Source organism: Lathyrus oleraceus, chromosome 6 (genome assembly GCF_024323335.1).
Source record: "Lathyrus oleraceus cultivar Zhongwan6 chromosome 6, CAAS_Psat_ZW6_1.0, whole genome shotgun sequence".
Classification (NCBI taxonomy): domain Eukaryota; kingdom Viridiplantae; phylum Streptophyta; class Magnoliopsida; order Fabales; family Fabaceae; genus Lathyrus; species Lathyrus oleraceus.
In genome coordinates, this window is record NC_066584.1 from 246,948,608 (window position 1) to 246,964,547 (window position 15,940).

A 15,940-nucleotide genomic window follows, 5' to 3' on the forward strand; every position below is an offset into this window, starting at 1 on the left:
TATTGTGCTTGTTTCTTGCTGTTGTTGTATGATCTGAAGTCCTCTTCATAGAGGCAGTTGGTTTGAGCTTTAAATTTTTAAAATCCAATAAGTTTAGTTGAACACCAGATAAATTCCACCTCTGATTTCTCTTAATGTAGAAACCTAAAGTGGATTTGGTTGGTGTAAGACCCCAATTTTGACCGTAAGATCCCTCATGGCATCATAACATTGCATTGGCATAACCTCAAGGATCATAAGCATCTTGGTTCCCTTTGCCTTTGGGTGGGATCTCGTGTGAGTTTGGTTTAGGATCATAAGAATCTTGGTTCCCTTTGAATTATATACATTTTCTTTTCTTAGTTTTTATTCACTAACCAAAAGCACAAAAATATGTCACTAACATCTCTTATTTGTAGCTTGAGCAGCACAAGGTCAAAAGCTTCTAGGAGATCTTATATGCATTAATATGGTCAAGAGAAGATGAAGGAAAGCATGGCTATGGTTCTCAAAGCTATCATCCATCAAATATGCCTCCCAAGTATCTCAATTCATCATTTTGATCAAAGCAAGTCAAAGGGGCTTGAGGTTTGTTTCCCAAGGAAACCCTAATTCATCTGTTCATCAATTGTGCCTTGCTCATGAAGCAACCTCAACCCATGGTCAAAAATAATCAATGGAAGTTATTTAATTCATTATTTCATGCATATTTGAACTTATTTGAGTGCCCTCAATCATCAATTCATCAAGATATGAGGTTTGGACTTGAGAAGTTGATCAGTCAATTCATCTGACTATTTTGAAATACACTGAGACCTAACTTTTTATGTGTTTGTCAAATGGAGATGACCCCAAGAGAAAAAAAATGTTCTTAACGACTATATGAACAGCTTTCATGTTCATCAAAAATTTATTTGAAGCTTGGAAGGTCATCATCCATTCCAAGACATTATAGGTCATTTTGACTGAAACCCTAATTTTGGGTCAACTTCCCAAGGACATAACTCCTTCATTTTTCATGATTTTGAGGTGGAACCAAATGCATTGGAAAGATTAAGATATATAATTCAAATTTTATGTTAAGAATAATTTCAAAATCTCAAAATAAATACATGTGATAATGCAAAACATTATAGGTCACTTTGGACCAAATGCATTGAAATGTGAAAAAGTCCAACTTCAAGTGCCCATAAATTCTGCATCAAAAATCCAAATGATGCAAAATTTAAGTCCAAATTTATTGCCTTGAAAAGATATACAACTTTCATGTTGAAGAATTTGTCATTCGGAACTTTCATCATTGAGACAGAAGGGCTTGAACTTTGGCCAATTTTGAAAATATCACATATGCATGTTTTGCACCCTACATTTCAAGTTCAATTTTCACTAATTTCCAAGGCCCAAATGGAGTTTTGATCAACATAACATTTTTTCCTTATGCAATAAGCTTTCCAACCATTATCCATAAGGTTGCATTTCAATTTTGGACATGGTATTTTCGAAGACTTGAATATAATAGTGCATTTTGTGAAAATCATTTCAATTGCCATGCATGAGCTCACACAATCCAATATGCACGTCCATTCTACTTACATCATACATAAGCTTTCATTTCCAGTTGGAATTGGACCCTCCATGCGCCTGTACAGGCCCAAGCATGGAGGCCCTTTCCATTCATGCAAGTTTTGGTTCATGCATTCAGCATTGCTTCAGCTATAAATACAATGCCTTGGCCTCTCATTTTAGCAACCTTAAGGCGCCCCAATTGCTTCCGAACTGAAACCCTAGCCATCACTAAAGGAACTATTTCATTTCTCTTCAAATTTTTCAGATCTGAATTTTGATTTCATTGATCAATCTTCAGATCTCAAAGTTCCTAAACCTTCTCCTCTGGATCCATAGTGCCTACTTTTTGCAAAAGAATCCAAAGATCTTGACTCAAATCCTTGCAATTCAAAGGTTTACCTCAACTGTTATTTGCTTCGAACCAGCTTGTATATTTCTCTATTTGCTTTGTTCTTGTGTGATCTGAAGTCCTCTGCATAGAGGCAACATTGCTATGCTTTCAATTTTTGAAAATCATGAAGTTCATATGAACACCACAGAATTTCCACTTCTGATTTCTCTCAATCTAGAGATCTAGAATGGAATTGAGTGGTACAGGGGTGATGTACATCACCCCAGCTTTCGAATGCTGCCTGGATCGTGCATTTTGGTTGCCTTTTGAATCTCTGCAAATTTGAATGTGGCCGGAAGTTGGCCGGAGAAGACGGTGGCGCTGGCCACCGTCTGGTCTCCAGATTCAATCAGATCCGTTCATTGCCTTTTCCAGATTAAATCTCATGCATCCAATGTTATGACTTTTTTTGATGTTCCATGTGACTCGTTTGACCTTGGTGTTTGGTAGACGCGTGTTGTGGGCCTCCTGATTTGCCAGCTCAATTAATGAGCTCAGATCCAATGGCTCACGCTTTTTCCTTTTTCTAATTTCTGATTTTTATTTTATTTTATTTCTTTTAATTCCATTTTATTTCTAAAATTCATATCTCTCTCATTATTGGTCTAAAAATTATGGGACCAATTTCATTCTTCTCCTTTTTAATTTCTACTTTCTAAAAATGATTTTTAATTTTTTTTTATTTTACCATTTGATATTTTCTAGTAATTTTCTCTTTTCTGGTTGTTTTTAATTCATTTAAAAAAGTTTTTGATATTCAAAAAATACAAAAATATTTTTCTAACCTCTTTGAATGATGATAGATCTATGAAAAATATTCTCATCAATTTATTAATTTATTTGAGATTTATTTGAGATTTTAGTTCAATTAGGTTATTTTTATGCATTTTTAATTGATTTAAAATAGTTTCTGACTTTTGAAAATGTTGAAATTTTTTGTCAAACTTTGTTTGACCTTGTTGAACTTATGATAATTTACTTGGACTTTTCAAAATTGATTTGAAGTAAGTTTGAAGTTTGACCTTTCTTTATTATTTTAATTCAAGTTTTATTTTAATATTAAAAAATGCCAAAAATATTTTATTCGTTTCTTGACTTCTAATCTTCATTTTGCTTCTGTTTTCTATTGTTTGACCTTGATCTTCTTTATCTTTGGTCAATCCTTGTTGATTATCTCATACCATTTCCATTTATGCACTTTAATTCTTCTTTTTCTTCTTCTTTTTTCTTTTTTTTGATCAATGAGTTAAAGATTGGTGGTTAGCATTGATATATGGAGGTTTAATCTTCCTTGATTCAAATCTAATTCATCTTGATCATGGATCAAGTGAATGGCTTTGCATTAAGGATAGGTTGCTTCCTAAATCATGTAAAGAACCTAAATCAATACAAGATCATTTCTCATCTTCTTTTTGGCATGGCAAGTTGTTGGAGTTTGATTCACTAATCAAGACCTCTAACTTGTGTTGTTGCCTACATTATTATTGACCGGCCTTAGATAGTTGTGACTTCTACATAAGTCCAATTACGATTGCTTAACATAGCGCTAAATTTGCCTTATGGCACACTAACTATTAACACAAATATTAACCATTAACATTTACTTCTAGCACTTCACATTTATGCAATTTATTATTCTTGTACATATTATTCATTTGCTTTTGCTCTTTGCTCATTTGAGCACATGTTTATGTTAATGCAATTTGCCGTTTGCTCACTTGAGCATATAATTGTGTATATATTATTGTGCTTGTGTTTTGTTTTGATTGTTGTGGACCAAATGCAAAGAAATGGACAAATGGACTTAGTTTCTAGTACTTTACCTATGCAAATTGGAGTAAAAGGATCTTAATGTTGAGGATGGATTTGAAGAACCAAATCTCTAAACCCACTCTTCTCCATTCTTGATTTACTTCATAGAACTTTTTGATGTGTGTGCTTTTGTGCTAGGGGATCCTATGAGAGCTCAAATTGAAGAACCTTTGCCATGTTCATCCAAAGTGAAAGATACAAGAGCCATTGGGGATCTTCTAAGAGCTTGTTTGATTATGTTGATTGCTTGAGCTTATTATTATTTTGCTTGCATATTCCAAAGGATGGGAGCTACTTGGATCATCAATATGATCTCAAGAGAGGAACTCCATTTGTGGTTTTGTTTCTTATCCCTCATCTCATGTATGATTAGGACTTTAGCCATTCTTCTTCTTCCCTCCACTCTAACCCAAGCCAAAACTTTTGTGCAAACATTTAACACTTCTTTTCAAACATTAGAAACCTAAGCCTTATGATTTTGATTTTCAAACTTTTTCATAACACTTATTTTGAATTGAATCCTAAGTCAACTTTGACCATATTTTGCAAATACTTTTCATTGGTAAATATAACTCATTCAAATACTTTTGTGGTTTCAATGGCCACTTCCTTAATCAAAACTTTTCATAACCTTTAGCTATTAGGTTTGAGTTATCCCTGAGGTAGATGTAATACTCACCTATATCCTTAGTGATGGACAATGAGTCTTCCATGTTTATTATAGGGTTAACCCCTCACTAGCATGTTGAAGCTATCCTCACATGGTGGATTTGTGGTTTTAGGTTGAGTTTTCTCCCTTGGATAACAAAAGACCTTAAGGCTTTTGGACCAATCAATTCACCAACTCATTTTGAGATTTTTACCTCGAACTACGAGGTTTTGATCCTAATCTTTTTAAGATGGTACGTAGGCAATGGGTTTATCCATTCAAACACAAAATGTAAATAACTTGTATATTCTCTCCTCATCTCTTCAATCATGTTTGCACAAACAAATTTTCACAAAATACCAACCTTACAACAAATGTGAAAAGGGCTCCCTAGGAGTACCTAGGATGTTTTGGGTGCTTAAAACCTTCCCATTGCATAACCAACCCCCTTACCCCGATCTCTGACATTTTTACTAGTTTTTGACTCGATAATACTTTTAGGTTTTGGTCGCTTTCTAACCATTCCTTTGGATAAATAAAAGTACGGTGGCGACTCGTCTTGTATGGTTTACTTTTGATTTAGTCAATAAATCTAAAGGTAATGAATACCCCGCTACAGTTGGTACAGAGGTGATGTACATCACCCCAGCTTTCGATTGGTACCTAGATCATGGCATTTGGTGCAAATTTGCTTCTCTGTAAATTTTGAGCCTCGCTGGAGCTGGCCGGAGAAGACGGTGGCGCTGGTCACCGTCCAATCTCCAGAATGAATATGAACCATCCATCTCCTTTTCCAGATTCAATCCAGGCCATTCAACGTTATGACTTATTTAATGGCACTATGTGATTCAGTTGACTAGAGCATATGGTGAACGCGCTCTTCCTGGCCACGTGATGATCCATGTCAATTAATGAAAGTGCATCAGACGCTCCACGTTTTTTCATCATTTTTAATTTCTGATTCTATTTTCTTTTATTTCTTTTAATTCCATTTCATTTTAAAAATTCATATCTCCTTCATTATTGGTCCAAAAAATGTGAGACCAATTGCATTTTTCTTCTTTTAATTTCTAGTTTCTAAAAATGATTCTTAATATTTTTTATTTTATCATTTGATATTTTTTAGGAATTTCCTCTTTTCTAGTTATTTTTAATTCATTTAAAATAGTTTTTGATATTCAAAAAATACAAAAATATCTTTCCAACCTATTTGAATGATGATAGATCTATGAAAAATATTCTCATCAATTTATTAATTGATTTGAGATTTATTTGATATTTTAATTCAATTAGGTTATACTTATGCATTTTTAATTGATAAAAAATAGTTTCTGACTTCTAAAAATGCTGAAATTTTTTGTCAAACTTTGTTTGACCTTGTTGAACTTAGGATAATTCACTTGGACTTTTCAAAGTTGATTTAAAGTGAATTTGAAGTTTGACCATTCTTTATTATTTTAATTCAAGTATTATTTTAATTTTGAAAAAATACCAAAAATATTTCATATGTTTCTTGACTTCTAATCTTCATTTTGTTTCTGTTTACTATTGTTTGACCTTGATCTTCTCTATCTTGGTCAATGCTTGTTGATTATTTCATTTCATTTCCATTAATGTACTTTAATATTCATCTTCTTCTTCTTCTTCTTCTTTTCTTTTTTTGATCAATGAGTTAGATTTTTGGTGGTTAGCCTTGATACATGGGAGGTTTAACCATCCTTGATTCAAATCTAATTCATCTTGATCATAGATCAAGTGAATGGCTTTGCATTAAGGATAGGTTGCTTCCTAATCAAGCAAAGAACCTAAATCAATACAAGATCATTTTTCATCTTCTTTTTGGCATGACAAGTTGTAGGAGTTTGATTCACTAATCAAAATCTCTAACTTGTGTTGTTGGCTATATTATTATTGACCTGCCTCAGATAGTTGTGACTTCTACATAAGTCCAATTACGATTGCTTAACATAGCGCTAAATTGCCTTATGGCACACTAACTCTAACACTAACCATATACCATTAACATTTAATTCTTACTCTTTACAATTATGCAATTTACTATTCTTGTATATATTAATTCATTTGCTTTTTCCTTTGCTCATTTGAGTACATGTTTATGTTAATGCAATTTGCCTTTTCTCACTTGAGCACATAATTGTGTATATATTATTGTGATTGTGCTTTGATTTGATTGTTGTGGACCAAATGCAAAAAATTGACAAATGGACTTAGAATCTAGGACATTCCCTATGCAAAATGGAGTAAAAAGGCCTTAATATTGAAGATGGACTAGAAGTACCAAACCTCTAAACTCACTCTTGTCCATTCTTGATTTACTTCATAGAACTTTTTTATGTGTGTGCTTTTATGCTAGGGGATCCTATTTGAGCCAAAAGGAAGAACCATTGTCATGTGCTTCAAAGAGAAAGATATAAGAGCCATTGGAGATCTTCTAAGAGCTTTCTTGATTGATTTGATTGCTTGAGCTTTTACTTATTTGCTTGCTTATTCCAAAGGATGGGAGCTACTTGGATCATCAATATGATCTCAAGAGAGGAACTCCATTTGTGGTCTTGTTTCTTATCCTTCATCTCGTGTATGATTAGGACTTTAGCCATTCTTCTTCTTCTTCCCTCCACTCTAACCCAAGCCAAAACTTTTGTGCAAACATTTAACATTTCTTTTCAAACATTAGAAACCTACGCATTATGCTTTTGATTTTCAAACTTTCTTTTCATAACACTTATTTTGAATTGAAATTTTAAGTCAACTTTGACCATATTTTTTAAATACTTTTCATTGGTAAATATAACTCATTCAAGTACTTTTGTGGTTTCAATGGCCACTTTCTTATCAAAAACTTTTCATAACCTTTAGCTATTAGCTTTGAGTTATCCTTGAGGTAGATGTAATACTCACCTATATCTTTAGTGATGGACAATGAGTCTTCCATGCTTATTATAGGGTTAACCCCTCACTAGCATGTTGAAGCTATCCTCACATGGTGGATTTATGGTTTTAGGTTGAGTTTTCTCCCTTGGATAACAAAAGACCTTAAGGCTTTTGGACCAATCAATTCACCAACTTGTTTTGAGATTTTTACCCCGAACTACGAGGTTTTGATCCTAATCTTTTTTAAGATGGTACGTAGGATATGGGTTTATCCATTCCAACACAAAATTTTAAATAACTTGTATATTCTCTTCTCATCTCTTCAATCATGTTTGCACAAACAAAATTTTGCACAAAATACCAACCTTACAACAAGTGTGAAAAGGGCTCCCTAGGAGTACCTAGGATGTTTTGGGTGCTTAACACCTTCTCATTGCATAACCAACCCCCTTACCTCGATCTCTGACATTTTTACTAGTTTTTGATTCGATAAAACTATTAGGTTTTTGTTCGCTTTCTAACCATTCCTTTGGATAAATAGAAGTGCGGTGGCGACTCGACTTGTATGGTTTACCTTGGATTTAGTCAATATGTGTAATGGTAACGAATACCCCGCTACAGAAAAGTGGCGACTCTGCTGGGGATTATTTTGCCTAGTGGGTTTTGCCTACTTTTCATATTTGTTGTATTATATTGTATATTATTTTGTGACATATTTTTGTGCAATTTGGGATTACTGTATTGTATGTAATGATTGAATTGCTTGAGTATTAATTCCTTGTATGCTTGGTGATCTTTGTGAGATGAGTTCTATACCCGAACTCGAGTGCACTTAGGATAGGAGAATGGCATAGTCTTGTTGACTTGTGTGGAGTTATTCCTTAGCATGTTGACTTGCAAGCCCATTCACTTGGTGGAGGTCATGTTGGGATCAATAATGTCACACGAGTAGTCGTGGTTAGACATTACTCTTTCCAATATAGACCTTAGAAGCCAAGGACCTTAGTCTACCAAGCCCATCTTGGCCTATTTTTTAGGACGTAGTGCGAAAGTCGTTTAAATGTAAGATTTGATACGATTGTTACGCGATACTACACTCATAAGAGTCTCTCTTGAGAATATTTTTGGAATGCGAGTAGTTGTTTATCCGATAATATCCGAAAGATGGGATGATGACTTTGGAACCTCTTGTAGAACATGTTGGGCAGGTTTAAACCCTAGTACACTCCCTTTGGGTGGTTCTTAACCGAGACTCCATGCTCGTGACTCGCAACAAACCCTTGATTCGTGGTTGATCCGTTCTTGTATCCTTAACATCAATGGAACTTGAGTGCTGATAAGGTGTAAACCATAATCCACCAAAATGGATGATTGATATTAAGGATGACTTGATCCATCCCATGACCTTTGTGTGGTGTGCTTTGCTTGATCCTTGAGTGTGATTGTTGCACCCATGCATTCATGCACCCATTTGCATCCATATCATCAATAATGAGAAAATTTTCAAGGAACTTAAGAGGTCTATTTGCAAATTTTCAGACATGGATAGACAAAGAAGGAATACGAAGAAGTACAGTTTCAGACAACCCGACTTGAAAGAGCTAAGGAATTTGACATCCTATGTACTAGATCCCTTGGGTTTCAAGGCTCGTTATGGGAAGCTTCTATCTATTCTGGCTACTAAAGTGGACGAAGGTCTGATGAGTGTATTGGTGCAGTTCTATGATCCATTGTACAGTTGCTTCACATTTCCGGATTTCTAGCTTTTGTCCATGCTTGAGGAGTATGCCTATCTTGTGGGTATTCCTATCCTAGACCAGTTATCGTTCAGTGGCTTAGAGAGAGTCCATACTTCTCAAGAGATAGCTGATATGTTGCATATAGATGAATCTCTGGTTGGTGCTCATATGACTACCAAAGGTGGAATTCAAGGTCTTCCTTCTGAGTTCCTCATCACTCAAGCTACTATGTATGGGAAGGCCATGAGTGAGGACGCCTTTGAGGCCATATTTGTACTTCTCATCTATGGGATAGTGTTATTCCCCAACATCGACAAGTTTGTGGATGTGAACGCTATTAGGATTTTCTCTACTCTTAATCCCGTTCCGACTCTGTTGGGTGACGCTTACTTCTCTTTACATATGAGGAATGCGAAGGGTGGTGGTACCATTGTTTGTTGTTTGCCTCTGCTGTACAAGTGGTTTATTTCACACTTGCCGCAGACAGTTGCCTTCAAGGAGAACAAAGGATGTCTAAGGTGGTCCACGAGACTTATGTCTCTCACCAGTGATGATATCTTTTGGTACAACCGTGTATATGATGGTGTGCAGATTATCGACTCTTGTGATGAATTCTCCAATGTGCCTCTTCTTGGTACATGTGGTAGGATTAACTACAACCTTATTTTGGCACGTCGTCAGCTTGGGTTCCCCCTAAAGGATAAACCTAATAACATTTTGTTAGAAGGTGTGTTCTTCCAGGAGGGTAAAGATCCAAGGCTTGAAGGGAAGGATGGTTCGCGCTTGGCGCAAGATCTATAGGAAGGGAAGGAAGGAGCTTGGTCCGAAGAGTTGCATTGCTTTGGAACCTTATACCTTGTGGGTTAGGAGAAGAGCTTCCGAGTACCTCATGTCTTATGAGTATCCAAGACCTACACCTTTGGTTGTGGATGGGCCTTCAACTCTCCCTGACCAAGGAGTAGAGGAGTTGAGAGACGAAGACCATTCACGTGCCTGGAACCGTGAACGAGAAGAGTTGCTTCAGCGGATCAGAGAGAAGGATGCTTTGATATAGTTCCTTGAGCACCAGGTTATTGATGAGCCTGATGATACGCTGACTTCTCTGCTTCCTCAGTCTTCCAAGTTCTGGAAGAGGAAGTACGATCGACTCGCCAAAGTGAAGGTAGATATGGAGGCAGCCTATGAGAGAGAGGTGAAGAGGCTTCGTGCAACATATCTTCCAGTCTCCAGAGCTTTAGACGACTATTTCTAGGATTCCATAGGATGTTCATTTTCCTTCTCTCTTGTATTGTATTTGGTTTCCAAGACTGTACTTCTTTGGTGTAAAAATATTTTCCAGATGTTATTGATATGTTATTTCCATATGTGTCTAAATAATTAATATTTTCAAATATTTGCAAATAGGACTCTAAAGTTCCTCTGATAAAAAATAAATCATATGCACAAGCATTGCATGCATCATGTGCATAAGCAGGTTTTGCTCCAGGCTTCTTGTTCTATGGTCTAACTCTGTGTTCTTCATTTATTTTAAAGACAAGCTGACTCACCGGTACTACACTAGAGCCAACGCTTCAAGACTGATGGATCATCTAGAGCAAGAGAACCGTGAACTCAAGGAGGAAGTGGCCAGATTGACTTCCCTGATGGAGTCATTCATGGCCGCTCAGAGCCAGTCATCTCCGACACCTTCAACTCCTCCCTAGAGGACAGTCATCTCCGAGATTGCCTCTTCAACCGTGCCTGCGGCCAGCGCCCACTTCGCACCAACAGCTATGCCAGCCGGGGTTCCTTGGGGGATGCCTCCCAACTTTATTCCTGAGGGTCTTGCGCCTATATTTGCTTCTCTGCCGGCATCTAGCCCGGTCCTTGCCGTCCATGCATACTATGCCCAGAGTAGACGACACCATCTACCACTCTGAGCCGTCTGAGGGCCCAGATGTCTATGAAAAGATGGATGCAATGAACGATCAGTTTCTTGAACTCCGCAAGGAATTGAAAACTCTCAGAGGAAAGGACCTCTTCGGCAAGTCTATTGCTGAAGTCTTCTTAGTCCCAAATGTCAAAATCCCTGTAAAGTTCAAAGTGCCTGACTTTGAAAAATACAAGGGGAATACTTGCCCTCTCAGCCACCTGGTCATGTACACAAGAAAGATGTCGACTCATACTGACAACGATCAACTTCTTATTCACTGTTTCCAGGACAGTTTGTCCGGTGCTGCCCTGAGATGGTATATGGGCTTGGACAGCACGAACATCCGATCCTTCAATGACCTTGGTGAAGCTTTCGTCAAGCAATACAAGTATAATGTGGATATGGCTCCCGATAGGGATCAATTGAGAGCCATGTTTCAGAAGGACAAGGAAACTTTCAAAGAGTACGCCCAGAGGTGACGAGAGTTAGCAGCACAGATTGTGCCTCCACTGGAGGAGAAAGAAATGACCAAGATCTTCCTGAAGACCTTGAGCTTATTTTATTATGAGCAAATGATTGCCAGCGCGCCTTCTGATTTCATCGAGATGGTGAACATGGGGATGCGTCTGGAAGAAGGAGTCAGGGAAGGGCGCCTGACCAGAAAAGAAGGCTCTTCTGCCAAACGATATGGGGCGTTTGGAAAGAAGAAAGATGGTGAGGCACATGCTGTGACCTCCCATGTTAAACCAAGAAGTCCCTCAGTAAGGAGGAAGACCGCGCGTCCTGCCGGTAATCAGCATCAGGTGGCTCACATAGCACCTGTTTTCAAAGATAATCAGCACAATAATAACCAACAACAGCAACAACAACAGCACCGTCTTCAACAGCAGGCCTACCATCCTCGAAACAACAGTCAAACTAGTACAAGCTATGAGAGGAAGAGGGTCACCTTTGATCTTATTCCTATGACCTATGCAGAATTGTATCCCTCTTTGATAGAGAGGAAGTTGATTACTCCACGAGACCCACCGGCTATACCTACCAACCCTCAGTGGTGGTATAAGCCCGAGCTACATTGTGTTTATCATTCCAGTGCCCCCGGACATGACGTGGAAAACTGTTACCCGCTGAAGACCAAGGTTCAAGACCTTGTGAGATGTGGTATCTTATGTTTCGAGGACGTAGGTCCCAATGTAAAGAAGAACCCATTGCCCGAGCATGGGAAATCCTCTGTCAACATGGTCCAGGGCTACCCTGGTAAATATAAGGTCAAATATGTCAGCCATATTCGACAATCTTTGGTCGAGATGCACAAACTGTTGTGTGATTACAGCCACTATGAGCATGACCATGACAGATGCCATGTTTGCACTGTCAATCAGAGGGGATGTCGCCAAGTCCGTAAAGACATCCAAGAAATGCTGGATGAAGGTGTAATTGAAATACTTCAAAATTGCGATGCTGATGATGAAGTCAATGTGATATCTCCGGTATTTCGGATCCCAAAGCCTGTTGTCATCCGGTACGATGGCAGCAAGCAGAACGCTTCTCCCTCCTTGATAATTAAACCAGTTGGTCCTGTGCCATATTCTTCCGATAAAGCTGTCCCCTATCGCTACAACGTTGTGGCATTTGAGGATGGGAAGGAGGTGCCCCTGCCCTCTATCTCTGTTGTTAATATTGCCGATGTCAGCGGCCTGACCCGTAGCGGTCGTGTTTTCTCGGCTCCGCCGAAGCCCCAGGCTGACACCAGAAGGGCTGATGTTGCTGATTGTGCTGAACACCCGGTTGAGAATGTTGTTATTTCTCCGAATCCGGCACTTGTTGCCAATAAACCTGTCGTTGTTGTAAACACTCATGTCTCTGCTGGCCAGAGTGGCACCATGAAAGAAGACTGTAATGAGATGCTGAGGCTCACCAAAAGGAGTGAATATAACATTGTAGATCAGCTTCTACAGATGCTATAAAAGATCTCTGTGCTATCTTTGTTGATGAATTCAGAACCACACCGTGAAGCTCTGCAGAAGGTGTTGGATGTGGCGTATGTAGATCATGACGTCACAATAGAATAATTTGATAGTAATGTTGCAAACATCACCGCTTGTAACAATTTGAGTTTTTGTGATGCTGATCTCCCTGAGGAGGGAAGAAACCACAATTTGGCACTTCACATATCTATGAGCTTCAAGTATGATGCGATGTCTAATGTGCTGGTAGACACTAGATCATCATTGAATGTGTTGCCAAAATCCACTATGGCAAGATTGTCATACCAGGGGCCTCCCATGAGGCAGAGTGGAGTAGTGGTTAAAGCTTTTGATGGATCCCGCAAAACTGTGATTGGAGAGGTTGAACTCCCATTCAAGATCGGACCGAGTGATTTCCAGATCACTTTTCAGGTCATGGATATCCACCCATCATATAGTTGTCTGTTGGGCAGACCATGGATTCACGAGGCAGGCGCCGTGACGTCCACCATACACCAGAAATTGGAATTTGTCAAGAACAAGAAGCTGGTGGTGGTAGGCTCTCCTGGTTAGCCATTTGTCTTCCTTTTCTTATATAGATGCTAAGGATGAAGTTGGAACGTTGTTCCAAGCTTTATCTATTGCTGAGCCTACTAAGAAAGGAACTTTTTCATTTGCGTCCTACAATGATGCTAAGTTGGCCATTGAGCATGGCACAACTACTGGTTTGGGACAAATGATCAAGCTGGAAGACAACAAATCCCAGGCTGGCATAGGGTATTCTTCAGGAACCTTCAACAAGCATGGGTTGTTTAAGAGTGGTGGATTCATCCACACTGTTCAAAAAGAGGAAGCTGCTGCTATTGAGGAAGAGGATGCAGAGGAAGATTCTGGCAATTTTATCATCCCTGGAGGGGTCTGCAATAACTGGGTCGCTGTTGATGTTCCAACAGTTGTCCATAAGTCAAAGTAATGTTCATTTTGTTCAAAAAAACCCTTCTCCCATGCCAAAAGGAGGAGTGATGACATTGTTGGCTCATAAATACAATGATATTTTCATTCAATAAATTCATGTTAAATGTTTTCCAATTATTTTCACTTTTCGCTTTTTGCATGAAATTGGTGATCAGATAAAACCTTAAAAAATAGAATAAAATCAATCTTTTCATCTGCATAATGATTTGCCTTGTTTGAATTCTAAAATCTCTTTATATCAAAATCATTATGCAAGTTGATCAAACCCATTGAACATAATGATCCAACACCATCTCCCAACTTTGAGTTCCCTGTATTTGAGGCCGAAGAAGATGATGTTGAAGAGACTCCTGATGAGATTACTCGTCTACTTGAGCATGAAGAGAAGATCATTCAGCCGTATCTTGAGAATCTGGAAACAGTCAACTTGGGGTCTGAAGATTGTGTGCGAGAAGTGAAGATTGGGGCACTTCTGGAAGAATCTGTCAAGAAGGGGTTGATAGAGTTACTACGAGAATACGTTGACGTCTTTGCCTGGTCATATGAAGACATGCCTGGTCTAGATACTGATATCGTGCAACATTTCCTACCTTTGAAGCCTGAGTGCGTGCCTGTGAAGCAGAAGCTCAGAAGAACTCATCCTGATATGGCAGTGAAGATCAAAGAAGAATTTCAGAAGCAAATTGATGCGGGGTTTCTGGTGACTTCTACGTATCCTCAATGGGTGGCCAATATTGTGCCCGTGCCTAAGAAAGATGGAAAATTCTGAATGTGTGTGGACTGTAAAGACTTGAATAAAGCTAGTCCGAAAGATGATTTCCCCTACCACATATTGATATGTTGGTAGATAATACAGCTAAATTCAATGTCTTCTCGTTTATGGATGGATTTTCCAGATATAATCAGATTAAGATGGCACCCGAGGATATGGAGAAGACAACATTCATCACACCTTGGGGAACATTCTGTTATCGAGTGATGCCCTTCGGTTTGAAGAACGTCGGAGCCACGTATCAACGTGCTATGACTACCTTGTTTCATGATATGATGCACAAGGAGATCAAGGTGTATGTCGATGATATGATTGCAAAGTCGAAAACGGAAGTTGAACATGTAGAACACTTGTTGAAGCTTTTCCAGTGTTTAAGGAAGTACAAACTCCGCTTGAATCCCAACAAGTGTACACTTTGAGTCCGTTCCGACAAGTTATTGGGCTTTATTGTCAGCGAGAGAGGTATTGAGGTTGATCCTGCAAAGGTCAAAGCAATACAAGAGATGTATGCGCCAAAAACTGAGAAGCAAGTCCGAGGTTTTCTTGGCCGCTTGAATTATATTTCCAGATTTATATCCCACATGACTGCCACATGTGCGCCAATATTCAAGCTCCTCCGAAAAGATCAGCGTCATGATTGGATCGAGGATTGCCAAAGAGCCTTTGACAGTATTAAAGAGTATTTGTCCGAGCCTCCGATTCTGTCTCCACCTGTAGAAGGGAGACCGTTGATTATGTATCTGACAGTTCTTGAAGACTCTATGGGTTGTGTCCTTGGTCAGCAAGACGAGACATGGAAGAAAGAATATGTTATTTACTACCTGAGTAAGAAGTTCACTTATTGTGAGTCTCGATACTCGATGCTTGAGAAAACATGTTGTGCTCTAGCTTGGGCTGCTAAGCGCTTACGCCAGTATATGTTGAATCATACGACTTGGTTGATATCCAAAATGGATCCAATCAAGTATATATTTGAGAAGCCTGCTTTAACCGGGAGGATTGCCCATTGGCAGATGTTGTTATATGAGTATGACATTGAGTATCGAGCTCAGAAAGCTATTAAAGGTAGTATCTTGGCTGACCACTTGGCACATCAACCAATCGAGGATTATCAGTCAGTTCAGTATGACTTCCCAGATGAGGAGATTCTGTATTTGAAAATGAAAGATTGCGATGAGCCTACGCTTGATGAAGGGCCAGAGCCTGGTTCCCGATGGAGCATGGTGTTTGATGGCACTGTAAATCAGTACGGAAATGGTATTGGGGCAGTGATTATTACTCCTCAG